Consider the following 26,279-nt stretch of genomic DNA (forward strand, 5'->3'; position numbering starts at 1 on the left):
TTGCCTATTTCTAGTAGACATGCCTCTTGTTCTGATAGTACCTATGCATATTTTCATATTTTAGATTTATGGGATTGTTAACTTCTTGTAATAGATTTTTCTGATCCATCCCATTCATAATGATTTTTAAGATGATTTTTTGAACTAGAACCTTAGTGCAGGTTCGAAACGTCATCTTAAAAAGCATTATGAATGGGATGGATCTAGAAAATACATTACAACCTATGCATCCCTTGGTCAGTCCAACTCTCAACACCTATTGATTCTCACAACGTTAGAGGATATGTATTTATCTCCATTTCACGATGACCTCTCATCTTCTTGTTGTGTTCACATGGTCTCTTTGGGGCAATAAATGGCCTACACGACTAACTATTATGGCTTGTCTCTTCCACAAAGTCAGTTGCTTCCGTTCAGACAACAAATTAACCTAGTCCAACATCATGTTCAATTTTTTCCCAAGGTTGGGAGTTTTCATAGAAGAGCTTGAGATAATTTGGAGTGTTGATCAACCTAATACTCTCCTTTAATGTCCCTCTCAGATGATGGCTCCTCTTAACAGTTGTCCAATTTGCTCTTTACCCATCTGGGATGTTATAGTGCTGGCAGGATATAATGGGAAGTTCATAACTCACGTTGGGTGTTGGATTACAAAATTTGGAAATTGGGTCTTTGTAGGTCATGGCTCGCGAATGCTTGGTCTTTTATGGATTCTTCCTTGCATAGCTCAACACTTTAGGGACTTCGCTCAACATGTTTATGAAGCCTCGGTTTTGTGGCTCCATATGACTCCTAGATTTTGCCTCTCAGTTCGTGGCTTCAGGCGACTCCTAACTCATGTATCTAGGCATCTCCTTGCTTGTGGGATTCATAGCTTCAAGTGAAGTCGAGCATTTATTTTAGACAGTTTCTTTTCCTCGTAGCATATGGAAGCACTCAGTAATATTTTATGTGGCTTGTTGAAGTGAGGCCTCCATGCCCATGAATTCTTGGTGCTCTTTGTAAATTTTGGAAAAACCTTCTTTTTGTCTGATGCACTTGTTAAGAAAAGCCTATTACACTCAATATATGCCATAGGACTAGATTCCCATTGGGAAAGTGAGTAACACAAATCACTCTCTCTTGTAATGCCTCATTTAGTTAATGGAATGCCAAATTTTAAACAAAAAGTTGAAGATAAATCTTAATCCTTGATGTGTGTATAGTACTATGAATATTCCAACATATTCTAATGATGTTAAATCTCTACCATTCATTTAAAAATGAAAGATATTTAAATTAAAATTGTGAAAATATTATTCTAAAATAAACACACCTATCAACATAATTAAAATTACACTATTAATTTATTAAATAATTAAATAATTAATAAAAAATTATAAATTTTTATAATCATTAAAAAATATTTTAAAAATATTTTTCATTTTTTTATATCCTTATATTTATGGTTTTTCTCGATTATTGTTTCAAGCATAATATGAAGTTACTCTATGAAGTTATATTTAGGCCGATAGGCCTTCTTTTGAATCAGTTAGTCGTCTACACTTTCATTTTTTGATTGAGATCTGGCATATGCTTTTTTGTTTGACATCTGGCTACAGTATTTATGTTTCAGAGGACCATCTCCCTTGTTATGATATCTCCAGCTTTCCCAACAACATCTCGAGCTTTCCGGTAGCTCCTAACGATTTCTCGCTCACCTCACCTTTCTCCTACTTCAACATTCAAAGCATTTAATGGCTATAATGCATCAGTTTTCCCGGTAGCTCTTAACAATTTCTCGCTCACCTGGCCTTTCTCCTCCTTGGATCCTCTAGGTCTCTCCAAAACCGCATGCCTACATTTTAGGTCAATACTCCTAGTTCCATAACCATTTCTATTGTGCGCACGACCTACTTCTAGTTTCTGCTGTGCACAATCTGCATCCATGACAATGAAAACTTATGTTGTCGTCTCGCATCACAGCTCATGAACTACCCAACCCTTTATCAGTTCATCATCTTCTGATTCAAGGAGATGACATCGATGGAGACCGTGTTCAATATAACAGAGCGACCGTGTTGAGAATTTTTGTGCTTAAAATCTCACAGACAACCCATGGAGACCAAAGAAGGAGCCCGTGTTCAGTATAGCAGATTCGTTGGAGGCACTAAATCCCTTTAGGTAGGTGCTAAAACATTTTTATCTCAGAACTATTGAACAATCCATCTTTGTTGTTTTAGTTGCATAGTGTAAAGCTTGTTCACTTCAATCCTCATAGTATCATTGTTATAGCATTGCAATCCAAATCATTGTCTTCACTGTAATATACATCCAACAATTGTTTTTGCTGCCTCGCGGGACAAAACCAGCATCCCACCTTTCTTAACAACATGCAGAACATTTGGCTGCTCCCTCCTTGATTTGTGTCTAAAATTAGTGGCATGGAATTAGACTCCCATTCATTTGTACATCCCTGTGAGGCCTTATTTGGAAACGGTCTGCTTAACAACATCCATTGCGCCGACATAGCAAGGATTTTTTCCAGGAAGAGGTAATGGCTAACTCCGAAGCTTCACCTCAATTGTGTCAAAGGGACGCCCAGATATCAGTTGTGTTGCTCCCCCAACAGTGCTAGAAATTAGATCCTTTGCTACATCGGTTGCCATAATTGGCAGCCACTAAGCCTAAAAACCAATATCTACAACAAATAGTTTTAACAAGCACCGGTTAAGACCGAAAAGAATTGGTTTTGCATTAAAAAAACACCCTTCTAGACTACAATTTTATCCCAACCTAATCAAATAAACTCTTAGGGATTGTCACTATATGGGAAACCTAAAAAATTACAACATCGGGCTATTATAGTATCCACATAAAGAATCCCAAAATCCAAAAGATTAACTCTTACAATTTAATATATTTAGTTATTAGTAATACACTTCTATGTATCTTGGACACTTTAAGGATTTGAAACTTTCTTTATACTATGTATCTTGTACACTATGAGGATTTGAAACTTTCAAAGTAAATATTACTTTCCTGGCACAGTCAAATCATTGGCAAATCCTCTTACACCTTTTTCTGAAGTTTTTCTATGTAAACCAAAGCACAACAAAGTCTCGCAGATGATTTGTTGGGGTTGTAAAGCCTATGGCATGCTTTCAGGGCATATCAAGCTTCTATCTTTTTCACTAGCACGCAGGCTGGTAGTGCCCTTGACTTGTCTTCCTAGGATTCCATCATATTGAAATCACCACAAATGAACCATGGCACATTGTGTGGCTCATTTGTAAGCCAATGCTATAATATTTTGGTCTCTTCTATGCTTAAACCCATGCTTACAAAAATGATATTCAGTTTAATGTTGAGAGAGATACATCTTCCTTGTAAAAAATTACTTAACTTTCTCCTAGCATAGCACAGGATACTTCCGTGATGACGGCCTCTTATTTGGCCAAGTTATGACAAAATTTATGGTATTTGATGAGGGTGGAATATTTTATGGTTGTTCTTCAATTGATAGGAACTCCATCAATGTAGCTGTATGTCACTTCATTAGTATTGTGCCATTTGCATTTTAATATTTTATATTTCTTATTTTTAGTATGAAAATGGCTTAAGCGCATTTTTGGATATTGTACATGTTTTTGTGAATCCCGATCATACCCAAAATTAATTTAGTTTCTTTATTTTATTTATTTTTCTTGATTTCCATTTACATGAATAATAATGATCTAATGAAATCTAACCCATGAAATCGATATTTTTAAAATCGTAGCATTGCACTAACCCACTATACGCAGCTTAGGTGCATTGCTTGCAAAAACATAGCTTTGTATCCACTCCTATTCTATAAATTGTAAGGGTGAACTGTGAACAACGATTTCTTTTTGCAGTGTGCCCTAGACAAGTTCTATATTCTTTCTAGGCCCTCTCAGCCCCTGGGACTCCCTTACAGACATTATTAGGCAAAGCATCGGCACCTTCACAATGGTTGAAGTGGAAGGAAATGATTCTTCTTCGTCTACTTCTATACTGTACCTAACAAGGAGTAGTTCCTCCTCCCTTTGTTATTTACTTCTGTACTTTCTTATTCGTTGGCTTGTTTACTCTTTTTGGTTTAGTTTTTCCTGAGTAGCCTTGGCATTCCTATAGTATGTTGTTACTGGGTGTACTTCATTGACCTACATCAACCATGTAGCTAACTCCATTGTTGTCAATATGTACCAACTACGTAGACATTAACATCATGGATGACCGGTGGCAAGCTTAATTTGCTTAAAAACCTTCAAAATAAGGTTTCTAGCTCTTTATTTTAAAAGGACCCTTTCAAAAAAGGATACATCAAATTTAGCACTCGTTGAATTTCATTTCATCAGCATCTATATAACAAATCCGAAACTCAAATCACATCCATGTTTTATTACTTTGGAAAAGAGGAAATAATGGAAGCGTTAAATCCTAAATATAATGACTCATTCTGTTACTGAACTGAATGCTTAAAAAAAAGATATTCAATTTAATTTTAGCTCTGATATTATATGTATCCACACTTATGTTCATAATGAAGGAAAATGCCTCTTAAATATGTACTTGAAATCAGGAAAATCATTGCACTGACCTGAAATCAAGCTGGTAGTGCCATTGACTTGTCTTCCTAGGATCCCATCATATTGAAATCACCCCAAATGAACGATGACACATTGTGTTGCTCATTTGTAAGCCAATGTTATAATATTCAAGTCCCTTGTATGCTTAAACACATGCTTAAAAAAAGGATATTCAGTTTAATGTTGAGAGAGATACATCTTCCTTGTCAAAAATTACTTAACTTTCTCCTAGCATAGCATAGGATACTTCTGTGATGACGGCCTCTTATTTGGCCAAGTTATGACAAAATTTATGGTATTTGATGAGGGTGGAATATTTTATGGTTGTTCTTCACTTGATAGGAGCTCCATCAATGTAGCTATATGTCACTTCATTAGTATTGTGCCATTTGCATTTTAATATTTTATATTTCTTAGTTTTAGTATGAAAATAGCTTAAGCGCATTCTTGGATATTGTACATGTTTTTGTGAATCCTGATCATACCCAAAATTAACTTAGTTTATTTATTTTTTTCTTTTTTATTGAATTCCCTTTACATGGCCAATAATGATCTAATGAAATCTAACCCATGAAATCCAGATTTTTCAAATCTTAACATTGCAGTGACCCACTATACACAAATTAGGTGCATTGCTTGTAAAAACACAACTTTGTATCCACTCCTAAATGAGAAATTGCAAGGGTGAACTATGAACAACGGTTTCTTTTTGCAGTGTGCCCTAGACAAGTTCTATATTCTTTCTAGGCCCTCTCAGCCCCTGGGACTCCCTTATTGACATTATCAGGCAGAGCATCGGCACCTTCACAATGGTTGGGGTGGAAGGAAATGCTTCTTCTTCGTCTACTTCTATATTGTACCTAACGAGGAGTAGTTCCTCCTCCCTTTGTTATTTACTTCTGTACTTTCTCATTCGTTGGCTTGTTTACTCTTTTGGTTTAGTTTTTCCTAAGTAGCCTTGGCATTCCTAAAGTATGTTGTTACAGGGTGTACTTCATTGACCTACATCAACCATGTAGCTAACTCCATTGTTGTCAATATGTACCAACTACGTAGACATTAACATCATGGATGACCGGTGGCAAGCTTAATTTGCATTAAAAACCTTTAAAATAAGGTTTCTAGCTCTTTATTTTAGAAGGACCCTTTCAAAAAAGGATACATCAAATCTAACACTCGTTGAATTTCATTTCATTAGCATCAATATAACAAATCCAAAACTCAAATCACATCCCTGTTTTATTACTTTGGAAAAGAGGAAATAATGGAAGCGTTAAATCCTAACTATAATGACTCATTCTGTTACTGAACTGAATGCTTAAACCCATGCTTAAAAAAAGGATATTCAGTTTAATTTTAGCTCTGATATTATATTTATCCACACCTATGTTCATAATGAAGGAAAATGCCTCTTAAATCTGTACTTGAAATCAGGAAAAGCATTGCACTGACCCACTATACACAGCTTAGGTGCATTACTTGCAAAAACACAGCTTTGTATCCACTCCTATTCTAGAAATTGTAAGGGTGAATTTTGAACAACAATTTCTTTTTGCAGTGTGCCCTAGACAAGTTCTATATTCTTTTAATATAGAAATTTCATGATTTCATCCCTAATGCAATACAAAAATTTCATCAGTCAAGGTCAGAGTTCTTTTTTCAATATGTAGCTAGAACTTTAATACTCCTTCCATCAGTCCAAAACCTGCTTCTTCTTTAGCCTTTTATCAAGTTGACATAAAAGAGATAATCTTTAGCCTAAACATGAATTCCTTTCAAATCAAATATTTGAAATTATGCCATAAGTATTGCTAAATAGATTATATAGCACCAAAGATAGGTCAAAAGCGATTTACAAACACTTGTAACTTCTTGGAATTCCCTAGCAAACACTCTTTCAATAACTTCATCCTCATCCTTTTGTTCATAAATAAACTTCATTTCTACTCTCTTTTCACATTTGTGGAGCTCTATGTAGTCTTCTGAGATTACTACACATACTATGCTATTACGATTCCTAAATGACTGCCATACATATGGACAACATCACACTCTGCATCTCTTTGGGCCAGATAAAAGAGCACACAGGTGCAATGTAGAAGTGAATGTCCTTACCAGTCACACTGACTGCAGGAAATCACATTAACGGACCCAGATGTCAAATGAAGACACGTCGAGCTCCAGATGAGAAAAACCCAATCTTCTGAGCCATTATCAACAATATGACTAAAAATAATATAAAAGGATTGCATGCTTCCCACTGGAGCCTACTTCGTGCAATAGATGACTGCTGGCTACAACTATCTAGAACTTCAATACTCCTTCCATCAGTCACTATCTTAGGGCTGAAAGTTTGATGCAAGCGCATACCCTCCAATCTTGGTGATAGCATAAAAATCACTTGTTCTAAAATTTTAGACATTTTTTCTTATAAGTCCAAATTATGGTTATGGATAACACCTTCCGATGATTGTGTTTAGATTTTGGCATTTATGAATAAATTTTAAACTACTTAATTACAATTATTTATTTATAAAGTATTAGTATATAAATTTTTATTAATATTATAATCATAGATTTATTATCCTTCCAACTTGGTGAATATGATGAATTACAGGTATTACTATCACGAAAAAAGATTGTCCTATGTTAATATTATGGAGCCAGCCTTGACTAAGAACACCATTCCTCTGTTGCTGAATGGTTCCACTAATATTCAACCATTACTCCAGATAATCGATATTGGCTCAATGTTGACACCTAATCCTTGTGATTGGGTAAATATATGTAAATAAATAAATGAGAAATGTGAACAGTCATCGGGAGATGAACTGAACAGACTCTCCCTCATGTATATAACAGACCTACCTGATTGAATGAATATACGAATCAGTTTTTCTGCCTAATGGAGTTACTGCCTGGCCTGACATGGTATCAGAGCCAGCACCTTTTTTTAGCTCTTGTGCCTTGTAACTCCCTTGTCTGAGTACCTGTACTGCCTACGTTCTGTCTGCCATTACCTGCGCTCTACTCCATCCAAAGCCTACTCCATGCGTTACGCTGCCCATATATTCGTTGGTGCCAGATTCTGACATATTCGTTGGTGCCAGATTCTGTCAAGCCTTCCTACTGTTACGCTGCCCATATATTTGTTGGTGCCAGATTCTGTCAAGCCTTCCTACTGTTACGTTGCTCGCCTTGAATACTACTGACCCTATCAGACAACGCATCCTGTGTAAATATACTGCGTTTTATCCATACGCTGCTGAAACGCCGGTTTATGATTTCGTATAGAGATTCCCTGAACAAACAATCTATTTGCTCTTAGAATCCAGGAATAGTTGAGCCCCATTTCAAAATGTTCAAAGTCCACCAAATCCTCTTAGCTCTGTGAGAGGCTCTCCTCGGACGTTCACGCTGACTATGAATGATAAGAGGTGGGCTTTCATATGCCGGATATCAGAGCTCTCCATACGCTCTGCAATTGCTCGGCTACAGCTCGCACTAAACAAGATTTTGAACCAGCATTCCCTATCAAATCAGTGAGCCGGAGTGAAGTTGAAGAAAACTAGCGACGGTATGACATCCAGCTTCGGATACGATGGATCGGGCGGTGTGATTTCCAGTCATCACAGTAGTTGTCATGGATCAAGCTTTAGCAATGAGGGCAGCCACGTTGGGGTCGAAGGAACGCAAGCGGTTTGGTGTTGAAGCACTGTTATTTGGGATGAAAGTCAATTCTTTTAAGCAGCTGAAGCGTGGGGATCCAAGCAAGAAAACAATGTTTTCAATTGCTTATTTCTGCAGCTCGTTTGGCTGGAATGCACTGATACATTTTGAATAATTGAGTTGGGCACAATATCTGATAATTGACATTTTGCAAATTGGCATCGTTGTTTTTATATGAAACAAAACAGTATTATGAATGGAATTGAGAGTACAAATATGACTGTTCAATGCTGTGCTTTATGCTATTGGGGATATTTTTTGGACTTAACGCTGTGCAGATGAATATGAATTAACATTTGAGTTTGCTGGCTAGTCACATCAGAAGTAATTTTTTTTTTCCCTTGAGAATAAAAGTTTTGCAGCAGAAGTTTTTTTTTTTAGCTACAGAATGCATTCAATCATATCCATGGTGGGAATAGTTCTCACTGGCAAGGAGAACTATCCTGAATGGTCCCGGATGATAAAACACACACTCATTTTCAATGAGTTGTGGAAAGGAGTGTGTGTCGGAGAAGGAGACAATGACCCAGTACAGCCTACCTCAGACAAAGAGGTCGTCATTTGCGAAAACAAGAACAGCAAAGCTTATGCATTAATCGCAACATCTGTAAATGAAGAGGTGAGTCGCCATATTTCGTCATATTCAACTCCCTTTGAAGCCTTACAAAAGTTGAAAGAACTCTATGACTCACATTCTGCACTTGAAGTTGTTCAACTCATGATTAAACTCTTCACTCTTGAATTGCAAAATAATGATCCTCTTGCTCTTGCATCTGAAGTAAAGTCTATAATGCATGATATCAAATCTACTAAGGTTGAATTGGATATTCCTCTTATCGCTTTTCTCAAGGCACTTTATCCAATTTACTCCAATTATCTTGAGTCATTGCAAGCAAATGGAAATCTCAAAGATATAACCTTTGACTCTCTTGTGAAAAAGTTTGCTGAAAGAGAGAAAGCTTTTGGAAAGAAGACAACCCCTGAATCTTCTGAAGAGACTGTGTGCCTTGCTCATAAAGAAAAGCATCCTGCTCAAGATTCTACAAGAGGAAGAGGTGGACGAAGAGGAAGAGGAAGATATTTCAGAGGTAGGGGGGCATACATTCTCAAGGAGAAAAGGCAGATTTGCACTGCATTCACTGCAAAAGAAATGGATCACATGATGCCTCTACATGCAAGCTACCATGGGATAAAATTGAGCAGAAAAGAAACCAATAGAAAGGTAAAACTGATGATACAGACAAAGGTAAAGCACCTGAATCCGCTCACTATGTTGAGGCACAATGTAATATTGGTGTAAATGAAGATTTGTTTAATGCTTCACTTGCCTCATGGAAAAATGATTGGTTGCTTGATTCAGGAGCAACCTGCCACATGACTCATAGAAAAGATTTTTTTGAAGATTTCACTGACAATGTTGATGGAGCAGTATACTTTGCAGATCAATCAAAAATCAAGCCATCAGGGCTTGGCACAATCAGGCTTAAATTGCCTGGTCTTCCAGACTTTCTTCTGGATCATGTTCTATATCTCCCACAACTCAAGAGAAACTTGTTGTCCTTGGTCCACATCCGCCAACAAGGTCACTCCATTCATATGTTTGATGGCAAGCTTGAGGTAAGAAAAGCATCTGACCACTCACTTGTCATGAGGGGAATAGAAGAAGAAAGGCTTCTAAAACTGCAAGGAACCTCCGCTCATGCACAACATTTCTCATACATTTCTTATCATGAAGAAGGTACACTTCCATCAAGTTTATTATGGCATGCTAGATTTGGACATTTGAACTATGACAGTCTTCGCTTGTTGAAGAAAAATGGTGTTGCTGGTTTGCCTACAATTCTTAGGAAACTTAAGAAATGTGATGCTTGCATTCTAGGAAAGCATAGCAAACAATGTTTTCATGATTCACATTCAAGAGCACATAGGAAACTTGAACTCATTCATTCAGATTTATGTGGTCCAATGCCTGTTCCTTCTACAAATGGAAATAAATATATCATGACATTTATTGATGACTACACCAGAATGTGTTGGGTTTATTTATTGAAGAACAAATCTGATGCTTTTCAAACATTCAAGAATTTTCATAAATGGATTGAAAATGATGCACAATCTCATATTGGGTCTATTCGCACTGATAATGGAAAAGAATACACATCAAATGAATTTGAAAACTATCTTCGCCAACATGGGATCAAACATCAAACAATTGTGCCTTATAATCCCCAACAAAATGGTGTAGCTGAAAGAATGAATAGAACAATCTTGAATATGGTACGATCCATGCTTTTCTTCAAAAATGTAAAGATAATGTTTTGGGCTGATGCTGTTCTATGTGCTGCATATATAAAGAATAGATGTCCATCTAATGCTATAAGAAACAAGACTCCTTATGAATTGTGGTATGGACATGTTCCTTCGGTAAAACATCTCAGGGTCTTTGGTTCCACCTGTTATGCTTTGATACCAAAGGTACATAGAAACAAACTTGGTGCTAGAAGTCGCAAGTGTATCTTCCTGGGGTATTCAAACACCTCCAAAGCATACCGCCTCTATGATGAAGTAAATAAAAAGTTTGTTGTATCTAGAGATGTAATTTTTCTTGAATCATCCAAAACTGACAATGTTGTTGAGCGGCAACTTGATCGCTTGGACAGATTTGCAAAAGCAAAATCATTTCAAGAATTTGATAATCAGATTCCACATCTTGAAGGGGAGATTCCTATACTAGATCAACATGTGGAATCTTCTTCTGAAGAACACTCTCCCCCGCATGAAACTCCAACAACAGATGATGCTTTAAGTGATGTAATTGATAGAATTGGGAGACTCAATCTTGATTCAGTCCCAACTCAATCAATAGAGCAGCCTGGACCATCTCAGAAAGGTCCCCCAAAGTGGCTGACAAAGACACTTGAAAGTGTTCATCCTGATGAAGTTGGAAAGACAGGAACCAGAAATTCAAACTGGCAAAATGGAGGTGATGTAGATGACTCTAATTCACCTGTTGATATGGATGTTTATTATGATTGTGAATTGAACTTGTCTATAGATTTTGAACCAACTTCCTTCAAAGAAGCTGCTTCTCATGATGAATGGAAAGAAGCAATGCAAAAGGAGTATGATGCCCTCATAAAGAACGGCACTTGGAAGCTGGTTGATCCTCCATTAGGAACCAAACCAATTAGCTGCAAGTGGGTCTACAAAAACAAGTATAAAGCTGATGGCTCACTTGACAAGCACAAAGCTAGGCTTGTGGCAAAAGGTTTTGCACATAAGGAAGGGGTCGATTATGAGGAGACTTTTGCCCCCACAGCAAAATGGGCTACCATCCGGACACTCTTTGCACTAGCAGCTCAGAACGGTTGGAAAGTCCATCAAATGGATGTAAAAACTTCTTTCTTGAATGGAGATCTAAAAGAAAATGTTTTTGTGTCCCATCCTGAAGGATTTGCTGTGAAAGGACATGAACATAAAGTATGCAAACTTGTGAAGTCCTTGTATGGCCTCAAACAAGCACCGCGAGCCTGGTATGAAAAACTAACTGAGCATCTTCTGAAACTCAATTTCAATCATTTTGATCTTAATGATGCAACCCTATTTGTCAAGAAAGTTGGCAAAACAGTTGTATATCTTGTGGTATATGTAGATGATCTTTTAATGACAGGGAACAATGAAAGCTACATTGCATCCATAAAGAAGGAATTGGAGAAAAGTTTTGAAATGACTGATTTGGGCTATGTTCATTACTATCTTGGCATTGAAGTAACCCAACATCCAAAGTCCATATTTTTTTCTCAAAAGAAATACATTGGAGATTTGTTGAACAGGTTTGGCATGACAGAGTGCAATCCTCTCACTACTCCAATGAAACAAAACTTAAAGCTCACATCTATTGAAGGAAAGGAATTTGAGGATGCAACAAAGTATAGACAGCTTGTAGGAAGTCTCAACTACCTAACTACTACCAGACCAGACATTTCATTTGCTGTTGGAATCCTCTCCAGGTTTATGCAAAAGCCTTGTGAGGGACATTGGTGTGCTGCAAAAAAAGTTCTAAAGTACTTGAAGGGAACTCAAGACTTTGGAATCAAGTACACACAGGTGGATGACTTCAGCTTGATCAGATACTCTGATTCAGACTTCGATGGAGACAAAGAAACGAGGGTATCTACTTCAGGATATGCTATGAGTCTTGGATCAGGAGCTGTCTCCTGGAGATCACGCAAACAATCAGTTCCAACAGATTCCACAACAGAAGCAGAATACGTGGCAGCAACTGAAGCAACAAAAGAAATTGTGTGGCTCAGGAAAATTCTTGAAGATTTGTAGTTAAAACAAGTACAATCAACTCCACTCATGATTGACAACACCTTTGCAATAAAGTTGGCCAAGAACCCAAAGTTCCATGATCGAACAAAGCACATCAATACGAAATATCATTTGATTCGACATCATGTTGAGGCCAAAACAATCCATCTCTGTCATTGTTCCACAAATGAGCAAATTGCAGACATCTTCACCAAAGCGCTTGGAAGAGAAAAGCTTGAACGATTCAGAACGATGCTTGGACTCACCAACATCCCTTCAGGTTAAGGGGGGGAATGTTGACACCTAATCCTTGTTATTCGGTAAATATATGTAAATAAATAAATGAGAAATGCGAACAGTCATCGGGAGATGAACTGAACAGACTCTCCCTCATGCATATAACAGACCTACCTGATTGAATGAATATACGAATCAGTTTTTCTGCCTAATGGAGTTACTGCCTGGCCTGACAACTCTGTTACGTCATAAAACACTACATCCTCACATTTCCACATTACTCTCTCTGATGGAACCCATGAACACAAGGCTCTACTACCATCTTCATATAGCCCATAAGTTGCATATGAAGACTGTTAGTGCCAGTCTTCGCAGCCTGTCACCAGGGATCAACATGAGCTCTTACTAGGTTTGGTTTGGTTAGATGTTTTGCACATGATATTCAGCACAAAACATGTCACAAATGTGTCCATCAGAAGAAGCTCAGAAAAATATTTCCAACAGTATATCACACTCCTATAACCGGTTTCTGGATCATAAGATATGATCGAAATGAATGATTGATTCTTGGTTATGCATGTTTTGAGGTCAGTTGCTGCACACAGGGACAAGTTTACTACAAAATCAGTTTGGATAGGAATTTTACAAAAGTGAAAGAGGTTTTTGTCCATCACATACCAAATAAAAAAAACCTCCTTTAGTTTATGCACAGGTGCTACTATGTGGGAGATATGCAGTGATATTTGGAGCCTGCATTAAAACAAAGCAAAATTTTCATTTATTTTACTGTTTTAGTCATTTTAGTGCAGTGTTATTTTACAACAGATGGAAAGTAATTTTGCACAAACCAAGGAGGTTTTTGTTAACCACAAGCCATATAACAAAAAACTCCTTCAGTTTATTCACAGGTGTCATGAATTGGGATATGTGACTAGATCTTTACAACTCATTTTCACAGATTTAAATTTTTAATGATTTTCTGTTTTAGAGATGATTTTGTGGCACAAATTACGAGCAACTGGAAACGAATTTCCAAAATTGGAGAGATGTTTTTCTCCAAAATGACTTTATCTACAAACACCTCTTTCAGTTTTGTAACGGGTGCTATGGTTTAGGAAATATGAGTTCATCTTCAACACCTACTTTCAGAAATTCGGTCCAAGTTTAATGTAACTGAATCTATGTTGAAGAAAATGGTTGAGCTCAATTCCCTTAGTACAAGGATGAGAAAATGTATATATTTTATGAATTTCATAGTGTAGAGGTTGGATTTTGGCAGCAAAGAAGCATTTGGACTGTGTAAAGTTTTATTGAATATCATAATAAAGCAGTTTTTTCCCTTTAGGCCTGGGATTCATCACGGTGCTTAAATGTTCAATATGTTTTTTCTCCTGTAATTCATTTACACATTATGTTTTTCTCCTTTGTTTCAGCATTATCTAAGTGATATGTTAGGAATTTATCCATAATGATGCTCCTTTCATGATGATTTTGCTGTTAGTTGTAATGGTAGTTTTAGCAGAATTCATCCGTTGTTAGATGCTCTGTTGAGCAACCTCGTTATTCTCTTTCATCTAAAGTTGTTGCTGCAGATCCATCCTTTGTTTGATGCCTGCAGGGCAGCAGGCTTTCTCCCTTATACTTCTCACATTTACAATCTTCACTTGGTTGAACATGGCACTTAATTTGCCCCAGGTTTGCCGGCAAAAACTGACATTGATGCCATAATCCAAATCATCCTTTCTCTTGTTGTTTCGAACCAAACCTAAAAATCAAACCAGAAACCCTGAGCTACTATACCTAGCCTAAAATCTACATTAAATTCAGTCATCTCAAGCCCTAATTGCCAATATCCTAATTGAGATTGACAAGGAGAGAGCCCTCTCCTGACCTGGTAGGGCTAGCTACCAGGGTAAGCGTGGTTTGATGTTACCCTAGACCTGCCTTTCTTCAGCCTGAGGTAGATTTAGGATCTAACATAGTGGCGACCATACTGGGGAAGAGGTGACAAATCTTCTTCGGGAAAGATCATTCAAGTTGCAGATCTGATTGCTGATGATGGAAAACAGTCAGACACATATGAAGGCTGAAATCATCTACTTGATGACTCCAATGTTCAAGATCCTCAGCTTCGACTTCACTGCCAAAGAATCCAGTTTTCAGAACGTTGATGGTAATCACCAATGACGGGGTATGTGGAAAATCCATTATCTAGTGAAATGTTGTTGATTTTAAGGGATGAGATAGCAAAATTTCAGATTGATCAGAGTTTTTTAACATCATTGTTTCTTAGCTTGAAATCCAGCCGACTCACACCTGAGAATAAATATTGTTTTCTTGGCTTAGTGGTTGAAAGATTGGAAAATGAAATTGAATTATTGGATGTTCAAATTAAATCACATGAATTCCAAGACCCTAAACAGTTCTTGGAAACTCTCCCTCCTCCCAAAGAAGAAAAGATAAGGCTGCCCTTGGATGGTTGGATTGAAGGATGTTATGATTTACAGCGAGGATGTGACAATCTCCAGCCAAGAGCATATGTTAATGAGCTAGGGCAGCAGATAGAATCTGGTTTCTATGATCTCATAGCAGCATATATGGAATATATTTTTAAGTTGAAAGAAAAACCAGGTTGCCTTTTACAGAGCCAGAGGTACTATGGGTATATACTGCTGGTAGGATTTCCAACTATCTTCTGGTTCAAACACTATCAAAAAATAGCATCATTGTCACAGTTACTTGATTGGTTGATATGGCATTACAACATCACTTGATCTATTGGTTTTGCAGCAAAGTAGGGTAGATTTGTAAATAAATAAGCTGCCAAAGGCAACATTTCAGTTTCTGATATTTGTTATGTACAAGTTGCAGTATGTGTATGTTTGGATTGGTATGAGTTGTTTTGAGTTTGCAGCTGTTTGACCGTATTGCCCAATGGATGAGGCACTTGGTCTACAGTGTTCTTGACACCTCCAAGGAGCTTCCATCCCCAATAAGGCCGATGTTAGTGCCAGTCTTCGCAGCCTGTCACCAGGGATCAACATGAGCTCTTACTAGGTTTGGTTTGGTTAGATGTTTTGCACATGATATTCAGCACAAAACATGTCACAAATGTGTCCATCAGAAGAATCTCGGAAAAATATTTCCAACGGTATATCACACTCCTGTAACCGGTTTCTGGATCATAAGATATGATCGAAATGAATGATTGATTCTTGGTTATGCATGTTTTGAGGTCAGTTGCTGCACACAGGGACAAGTTTACTAAAAAATTAGTTTGGACAGGAATTTTACAAAAGTGAAAGAGTTTTTTGTCCATCACATACCAAATAACAAAAACCTCCTTCAGTTTATGCACAGGTGCTACTATGTGGGAGATATGCAGTGATATTTGGAGCCTGCATTAAAACAAAGCAAAATTTTCATTTATTTTACTGTTTTAGTCATTTTAGTGCGGTGCCATTTTACAACAGATGGAAAGTAATTTTGAAAAACCCAAGGAGGTTTTTGTTAACCACGAGCCATATAACAAAAACCTCTTTCAGTTTATTCATAGGTGTCATGAATTGGGATATGTGACTAGATCTTTACAACTCATTTTCACAGATTTAAATTTTTAATGATTTTCTATTTTAGAGATGATTTTGTGGCACATATTACGAGCAACTGGAAACGAATTTCCAAAATTTGAGAGAGGTTTTTCTCCAGCATGACCTTATCTACAAAAATCTCTTTCAGTTTTGTAACAGGTGCTATGGTTTAGGAGATACGAGTTCATCTTCAACACCTATTTTCAAAAATTTGGTCCAAGTTTAATGTAACTGATTCTATTTTGAAGAAAATGGTTGAGCTCAATTCCCTTAGTACAAGGATGAGAAAATGTATATATTTTATGAATTTCATAGTGTAGAGGTTGGATTTTGGCAGCAAAGAAGCATTTGGACTGTGTAAAGTTTTATTGAATATCATAATAAAGCAGTTTTTGCCCTTTAGGCCTGGGATTCATCATGGTGCTTAAATGTTCAGTATGTTTTTTCTCCTGTAATTCATTTACACATTATGTTTTTCTCCTTTGTTTCAGCATTATCTAAGTGATATGTTAGGAATTCATCCATAATGATGCTCCTTTCATGATGATTTTGCTGTTAGTTGTAATGGTAGTTTTAGCAGAATTCATCCATTGTTAGATGCTCTGTTGAGCAACCTCGTTATTCTCTTTCATCTAAAGTTGCTGCTGTAGATCCATCCTTTGTTTGATGCCTGCAGGGCAGCAGACTTTCTCCCTTATACTTCTCACATTTACAATCTTCACTTGGCTGAACATGGCACTTAATTTGCCCCAGGTTTGCCGGTAGAAACTGACATTGATGCCATAATCCAAATCATCCTTTCTCTTGTTGTTTCGAACCAAACCTAAAAATCAAACCAGAAACCCTGAGCTACTATACCTAGCCTAAAATCTACATTAAATTCAGTCATCTCAAGCCCTAATTGCCAATATCCTAATTGAGATTGATAAGGAGAGAGCCCTCTCCCGACCTGGTAGGGCTAGCTACCAGGTTAAGCGTGGTTTGATGTTACCCTAGACCTGCCTTTCTTCAGCCTAAGGTAGATTTAGGCTCTAACAAAGACATCCAAGTTGGCTGAATCATTTACTTAAAAAAGTAGCTTGCACGGTGCTTCAAAACTCTTCGTAAGGCCCAAGATTTGAATTTACCCTCTTTCAGTTTTTTTTCTTTTATACTCTTCTTACATTACAGGAAAAAAATAAAAAAAATGGAATCTACATTAATTCCTTTCTCATTTGTTTACATAAGGTCCATCCGAGTTGTTGAGCTTGAAGTTGTGATGCGTAAAGCAGCGTTGACCAAGGACTCATCAACACTACTACATTCAAAGTCATGCACATCGCAGTATAGCTCTTCATTAGCACATGAAAGCTTTCCCTCTATAGTGACTCCACTTATTCCGATGACAACTACAACTATTTCATTCAAGGGGATCAATCCCTACCGAAAGTATTAGTCAATTCACGGTATAGCATCTGCAAAGACAACATTGAACACGTACAACAATGTGCACGGCTCAGGAAAAGTTTTTGGATTTGACCTTATCGATTGTGATAAAGAGGAGATCCACCTTTTCACATTTGCTGAATTGGCCGAATCTCTTTATAGTCTAATTCAAGTTGGTCAGTTATACATTGTTTCCAATGGCACAGTTAAAGAAGCAAACCCAAACTACAACCACCTAAAGAACAAGTGGAAAATTTACTTGTTTTCTACATCCACTGTCAATCCATGTTTAATAGATCATCCAACCTTTCCTTATCAGAGCTTTCACTTCAAAACTATCACTGAAATAAAAAATGTAAGCCCAAATACCAATGTAGATGTCATTGGTGTTGTTACCTCCACCTCATCTGCATCAACAATTCGACGAAAAGATGGAATTGAAACACTAAGGAAAACACTCATATTAAAGGACAAGTCAGGTTTTGGCATTGATATAACACTATGGGGAGATCATTGTGACTCTATAGGACAAAACCTTGCTGAATTCTTCTCTTCTGACAACCCACCAATCCTTGCAATCAAAGGAGGTCGTGTATTTGAATTTAATGGAAGCACGATAGAGACAATATCAACTAGCACTCTCGTCATAAATCTAGAAATTGAAGAAACTCATCAACTGCATACATGGTTCCATGAAACATGTTATAACTCTTCATGTCCATCTTTGAGTAGAAACTATGGTGTTGCTTCAAAACGAGCCCTAGCACAAAAGACAATTCATGAAATTAGTTGCATGCAAGCCTCTGAGAAAGAAATATGGGTTTCATTTCGTGCAACGGTAACTTCTCTTCACATGGATGACTTCTACTTTCTTGCATGTCCATTAGATTTCAATGGAAAACAATGCATGAAAAAGGTTATGCATTATTTTAACAATCTTTGGCATTGTACAGGGTGTAATGATGACTTCCTAGAATGTGACTACTGTTACAAACTTAAAATTGAGTTGCATGACCACAATGGGCACCTACAAAACGTCACAACATTCAATGACATAGGAAATGAGCTCATGGGCATCACGGAAAAAGACATGTTCCTTCTTTCTATCGAACTAGCTGATCTTCAAGAAATTTGTGGTCGAATTTTAGGTCGACGCTTCCTGCTGACACTTTCCATTTAAAACAGACTACTTCAGTGGTGACAAGCGCTTGCAACCAATACTGATTAATTCATAAGAAATTCAATATGACTCTGCATGCAAGGAGGCCCTCAAGGACATTGAAGCAATATCCACTTTAACATGACCTGTTGTTCGCAGCCTTTGAAATTATTTCGGGGTTTCAACAAACACTACTGTTTTGTGCATAAATTGACATTTTTGCATAGCTCATTGTTCTGAATTATTGTAAATTATTTCTGTTATGCTCCTATACCAATAGGTGTCATATTTCATGATTGACTGGATTTGCTCTGCAGTATGTTCATACCTTTTCTTGTTGCAAAGGTTTTCCATATTTTTCAAAAAATAAAAAAATCTAAAAAAATGTAAAGAGGGTATACCCTAAAAGAAAAATCCAAGGGTAAAAAAGAATAAGATGGTAAAAAAAGTGAAAGAAATGAACCCCAAACAGAATAGACCAGGAAAGTGTGCAAGTCCAAATGCCACTACTATTTCATTTTCTGTAAATAAAGCATCATGTATAGCTTGTTGAACTTGTTACCACAACTGATGAATGGCCAAACAGCTTAATCTTGGCTAGTTCATGTTTTGAATTTCATGTTTTAGAGATAGAGAATAGAAATCTGTCCAAATTGTTTAAAATTGGCAGATGTGTAGATAAGTAGAAAAGCAAAGGAGCTCAACTGTTTAATCTGAGCTCTTGGAAGAAATAAGTGCAGATTTAGATAGGCTTACAATGTAAAGTAAAGAAAGTTGAAAGGGGTTTGCTAGCCTAAATGCACCCATACAAAAAGAAGAAAAAATGTTAGGTACAGTAGGCTGGGTAGGCATTTTTGGTGTTGCAGAATGAGACTTGTGATGAATCATGTCTCTCAAATATGTAAGCTTTTATTTATCACAAGTGCAAAGCAGATACTCTTGGAGCAGCTCAAGCGAGGCATGACTAATCTCCCTTCATACCTTTTCCCTAAATCACTTACTAATCTCCCCCAAGGTATTAAGATCTGCTTAATATCCTTAAAATCACTCATTCCATATTTCATCAGATGCCTAAGTAAAACCCCATTTTTACTTAGGGAAATGGCCTCATTTCTTATATAAATCTCTGTTTTTCCCCTTAAGCCTAAGTCTCCTAACAATATACTTAGCGCATTCATTTTTCAAGTTTCATATTAACAAAATAACTATATTATTTAAATCCCATATATTTCTTTCCCAAATCCCGTAATATGTATATATGTACAAAACCCCAAAATGTTAATATTCTCGCCCCTTAGTCGAAATACGACTATAGTATTATTTTAACAGGGATTAATACATTCATTCGGAATTTATTAAGAACCCTTCCCGCGCAAAGGATTAATTAACCCCTGGTTAATTAATAACTAAACCCAACCCAACAACCAATAAAATCGCTCCCGATACCATTAAAACCTTGATTTATTTGTTGCGGGCTCGTGCTTTAAAAACTCCGCTATCTCCATTACGCGTCCACCGTCCGATCTCGGCCCTCGCATCTAACGGTCGAGATCTATATCACGACCCGCCTATCCGCCAAGAATTAACCCCCGGGGAACCGGTGGTATTTCTCCCGTACAGATGCCACACGTCGACCTCCCGCGCTGCTCACGGCCCCCCCGTCCAAAACCACTTAAGCTCATAAGCGGTGCGGGGCAAAACAACTTACCGCCCTCCCGCTGACCCTCCACTGACATCACCACTATGTCACTACCACGTCGCCATCCAATACCCCCCTGACGTCATGCTGATGTCATCCGCTCAATAAATGCCAAAAATTACCCGCCAAATCAAATTTCGTTAAATAGCGACGAAATATCATTTTCACTATAGTTTTATTTGTTCAAAGCTCCCATGCAAAATAACATCTGGAGTCACTGTACCAGCTTCTCAACTGCCACCCGGCCGAAGAGACTACGGCAGCGCGCTCTGCAATCCTTCATTCAAACTGAAGTTACTCAATTTGACTCTCTAATCTAGGTATTTATCCATTTTACCGGTAACCCTGCAAATTTCAGTTCCTCACTGAAAGTTCTGCATGTGAAAACCAAATTCAAGTAAAAAACAGTCTGCAGCTGCCTTAAAGGGATACCAAAACCGCTGTTTATCCATTGTTTTCCACAGAAACTTAAATTCCAGTTTGAATAAACAAGAACCAAACATGGAATCCCCCACAGCCCTGAATGTCGCGCCTATGAATGCACCTCATAAAGACTTGAATTACTTGCCCTTAGCCGACAGATATTTCCAAATAAAGGACTTAACCACTGATTATAATCACTTAGAAACCTTTTTCCAAATCAGAAACAGTGATCTGAACAAGTTTGATATTTTTGGACTATGGGATTCCAACCTTCCTATGTATTTCCTCCCCTCAGTCCATGTCTTCCCAGACCTCATTCATCAATGTTGTGTTAATTATGACCCTGTCCAAAGAGCGGTTATCTTCCCGTCCCAAACTGTTCTTTTTTCTATAACTGCTGACTCTATTAATGAAATGTTACAGTTTCATCCCACTCAGCCCCCTGTTCCTCTTTCCATGGGGTATCTACTCGAAAAAGCATCTCAATTGTCCACATCAGATATAAGCCGTATTGCTCAGACTTTCATGCTACCAGGGTTCCAGCCAAAAGGCCCACCTCCTTATCTGCATGTATTTTTCACTGACACTGGCAGACTCATTGTTGACATGATATCCCTGGTCATGGGATTTAAAACAAGTGAATATGTTGATGAGATCACCTTAGTTTTACTGTTAATCTTTACTCCAAGACAACCCCCTACTGTCAAATATGACTATGCCACTTTCATTGCCAACAAAATCCATGTACAATTCATGAATTTGGATAGGGAGGGAGTGTTTAAATATACATCATTCATATACCATCTTTTGTTGTATCATCAGCCAGACAGTTTTCCTTTCCCCATCAGGAAACTGGACTCAGAGGGAAATCAGAGGTCTGTGATCTTTTGGAGCTCAGTCTTCCATACTACCTATGAGTGCCCTTCTACCTATTGTGAATTCATTGACTTATTTGTACATCCAGCCTCCACTCTGTTAATAGGAGCTCTTCCTCCTAGGATCTCTGGTGACATGAGGAAGATTTTGCAGCGGTCCAAACAGTACAGAATAGGAGACTGGTACCTCTACCAGAATCACACGGAAATTAGAATGTATGGATGTGAACTTTTCCCATTCAAGTTGCCTAGGTATGTGCCCATGAGGTTGTTTGCATTAGAATATTTTAGGCAAATCATCAATGCAGATTTAACCCACTTTTGTAATGTAAAGAAGAAGGCTCAACTAAGAATCAAAAACCAGTTAGGCCCTTATGTTATCCATGCTAGGGAGGCATGGCAAGATGCTGAAAAGATCTTAGAAGACCACCTTAGATTGAAGAAGAGCTTTTGGTGGGTGCCATATGATCCAAATAGTTTCATAAGTAACATAAGGGTAAGAAACCGGCTGTCAGTTTATATACATCATAATATCCCAGAAATTGTACAGTTTTCCAATAAGGATGAATGGGTAGAAGGGACATTAATAGAAGAATTTAGTGAGCAAGAAAAGATGGAAAAGGCTATGAAAGATCTTGAAAAAACCATTGACCTGGACTCTTTTGGACAGGTGTCTTTCAAGCTGCCTCAACAATCAGGAGTTGAAACATCCTTTGCTGGAACCTCCCAGCAACCTGCACAGGAAACCACCATACCAGTTACAAGGAGTTCCAAGGGAAAAGAAATAGAAACTACAGAGCAACAAAAAATTACTGATCAGCCAGGGGTGTCCAAAGAACAGGGCCAGGCACAAATTCCTCCAGCCCAAACTAAAGTAGTAGAAAGTTCGACACTGCAGACTCCTCTAAATGAGGAAAGAAACAAGAAGAGAGACAGAGAAGACACCACACTTATCAGTGGATCTGCAAAACAACCAGGTGCAAAGAGGCAAAGAGTTAATCCTCCATCAGAATATGAAATTATTGAAGAAACCACAGATGGCCAGAGGACAGAAAGGGTAGTCAGCCAGTATTTTTCCCCAGGGGTAGAAACATCAACTCACTCATATAGCCAGGAGCTAGAAAGGCAGCACAGTGTAGAGGTAACATCCACCAGGCCACAAAGCAAATAGGCCTCAGACATTAAGAAAACTTTCACAGAGATAAAGGCTAAAAATGATCCTGTGAAGATTCAAATGTATAATCAATACTTGAAGATGGCCCCCTCAAACCAGCAAAGGTTAATGTCTGCCTATGACATTAAAGAAGGCAAAATGTTAATGAGTTATTTTAAGCCAAAGGTACAGCAACCCCAGTCGGTAGCAGATTATATCAGAACAAATTTGGAGGTCCTAGCCAAAGACATTCATCCATTGGACCAGATTGAAATTCACAAACAGAATGGAGAAATGGTTTATTCTACACTGGATGACAAAGAAATGTTGGCCCATCAGTTATAGAACTCCTTGGACAATACAACACCTCAGTTACATTGGGAGAAAGCTTCTTCTCTGGCCAAGAATAACAGAATCAAATCCTTAGAAGAGATCATCATGGAACTGGGACATGACCCTAAAGATGCTAAAGGCATAAAGGCACTAATCAAGAAGAAGGAAGAGGATATTGCTGCCTTGAGGAAACTACTGAAGTTACCTCCTTCAAGGCACCCCCAGACTGCAGAAATTGTAGAGCAGAAATCAGAGGAAGACATGATGGACCTGGTCATGAAACTCAATGAAAGATTAACTGATATAGAGCAGGCACTGGAAAAAGCATTAAAAGAGAAGCAAGGAGAGTCGACCTCCCAGCCACCTGAGGTAACCCCCACAGTCTCAACTGCAGTTCCCTCCACACAGGGAACAACATCAGCTCCAAATTTCCTAGCAAGCACAACAGAAGTAATCACAGGTACATCATTAGCAGGAGCAGCACCGGGCAGCAGTACTAATATGAGCACAGAAGAATTGATGAAGGCCATGGAAGAATTGAGACTCCAAGTGTCAGAATTGAAACGAGTGAAAGAGAAATTGGCAAAAGTAGAAAAGAGTTATGATAAATCCAAAATAAGTGTGGCAGAGAAAATAAGAGAGGTTAAAGCATTAGAGAATAAAGTGAGAACTTTAGAGAAAGATCTCATTATGGATAAACCTCTGGCAGAAATCAAAGGAATTCTTTGGACCAACATTAATCAATCCCTAAATAATGTTTGGCCATCTATCCAAGCTATTTATGAGCAGATTGACTTGGTGAATGCAGCACATGGAGAAATTCAAAAATCAAGAGCTTTATTAGGACAAATGCTTGATCAAGCCAACTGGCTCATACATTTTTTGAATAACAGAAATAGGGAACAGCTGGAACAACTGGGCATCCCAGACAGGACAGGCACCATTTTGGATATCAAAAGAGTTCTAACCAAGAGAACTTTAATGCAGAATTTGGAAAGAAGGTGCTAGGATATGCAAGTAGAAATTAATTCTTTCATGGAAAGGTTTACAGTTTTACAGGATAAAGGGCTGCCAAGTCTTTTAGGAAATAATGACCGGCTCATGAAACACACAGATTATGTACATAAGTTGAACAAATATGTTGCTGATCAAGTTAATTCATCAACAAGTGCTTCAGGAGTAAAAGCATTCCCCACAGGCCAAATACTCTATGATAACTTAGAGAACTTATTTTATATTGAGAATGAGGTAAAACATCTGTTTCAGCTCCAGCCTAATTTTTTCAGATATACAGAAGCTTATGAAACCCTGAGAAAACTTCAGAAGCATAAATTTCCAGAGCAAGAATGGTGGCAGGACATGTTGGGAATTTTGTAAATTTCTCTTAGGTAAAACATAGGTTTCGGGCTATTTTTCCATTATAAGACAAATAGAGATAAACGAGACCCCAGCGGGTCGAAGTGTATTTGATCAGGGTCAAAGAATGTCCAACAAAGACGGAGTAGCTAGCACAGAGTATCAGTGGAAGACAGCTGTAAACCGACTCGCAGAACTTACCTCCAGCACATCCAAAGACGGAACAGCCAGCACGGCATCAATTTATCTTTTCCCTGTTTTCGAGACTGTTCGTCTCTATCTTTTGTAAAAAAGGGATTAGTCATCACTAGATATTTTCTCCATCAGATATTTTGTAAGATATTTTGTATAAATACCCCCCAAACGAAGTATTTGGAGTTGGTGGGCATTCCCAGATTTTGCTGTAATACTGAAACTTTGGAATAAAAAAGCTGTTGGAACCATTTGTTGTCTGGCCTACTAGATGAGGAATTGATGTAGAAGACTTGTCACAGAATTCTCGAATCAAACTCCGGAATAATAAGTCCCCTATATCTCATGTTTTACAGTTTTTCTTGTTTACTATATCATCTGTGTTTCATAATCAGAATAGTGAAGAAAAGGATTAATTCAGAATTTTCTTAAACTGCACTCTGCTTTTAGTCTTTATTATTCTCTGTGTTTTCTTCAGAATTAGTTTAACAGTGAATTCTTAATTGCTCCTGTTACTTGATTCTCTCATATTGAGTATTTGCTAAGGAATTCTTAACTGCTCCTTAACAATAATCATCTATTTTTCCTCTCTCTCGATATGTTGAAGGATTCTTAACTGCCCTTCATCCATTTGAGTCCATTCCATCTGATTCTAGTCTCAATTTTGTTCTGTGTTTGTCTACCTTGCTCTGTGATGTTACCTTTGTTAATAAACCAAATCCAAAAAGCCATCCTTCTTTGACTCCATCATGCCCAATGCATTGAACTATTCAGTTTGCCTCACTGTTCTATTGAATTTCACCATCCAAACTCAAAACAAAACCCTTGAACTTCATAACTAGCCTAACACTTGTCAAAACAAAGCTAAATCATAAAGAGAGAGCCCTCTCTGGATACAGATTGGCTAGATTTTGTATCTAAAAGATTGGTCTGTGGTTACCTTCGCTGTATTCCCTTTCTTACAACTTTGGGGAGCAACCTGAGTGATAACATCATTGGCGACTCCACTGGGGAGCTGAATTATTATTTGCTATTGTTGTTTATTTCATAAGCTACAGATGGAGCCTGAAGTCTATCTCCAGTCTAGTTTGTGTTTTGAACAGTTGTTTCAAATTCTTGATCAGTTCCTTTTTCAAAGGTCTTTTATTAAAGGTCAAAGTTCCAATATCTAAAAATTCCTAGTAGAGACTGTCAAAGTTGTG

Source organism: Pinus tabuliformis, chromosome Q (genome assembly GCF_031772625.1).
Source record: "Pinus tabuliformis cultivar Carrire ecotype Pingquan chromosome Q, CPIR1, whole genome shotgun sequence".
NCBI lineage: Eukaryota > Viridiplantae > Streptophyta > Pinopsida > Pinales > Pinaceae > Pinus > Pinus tabuliformis.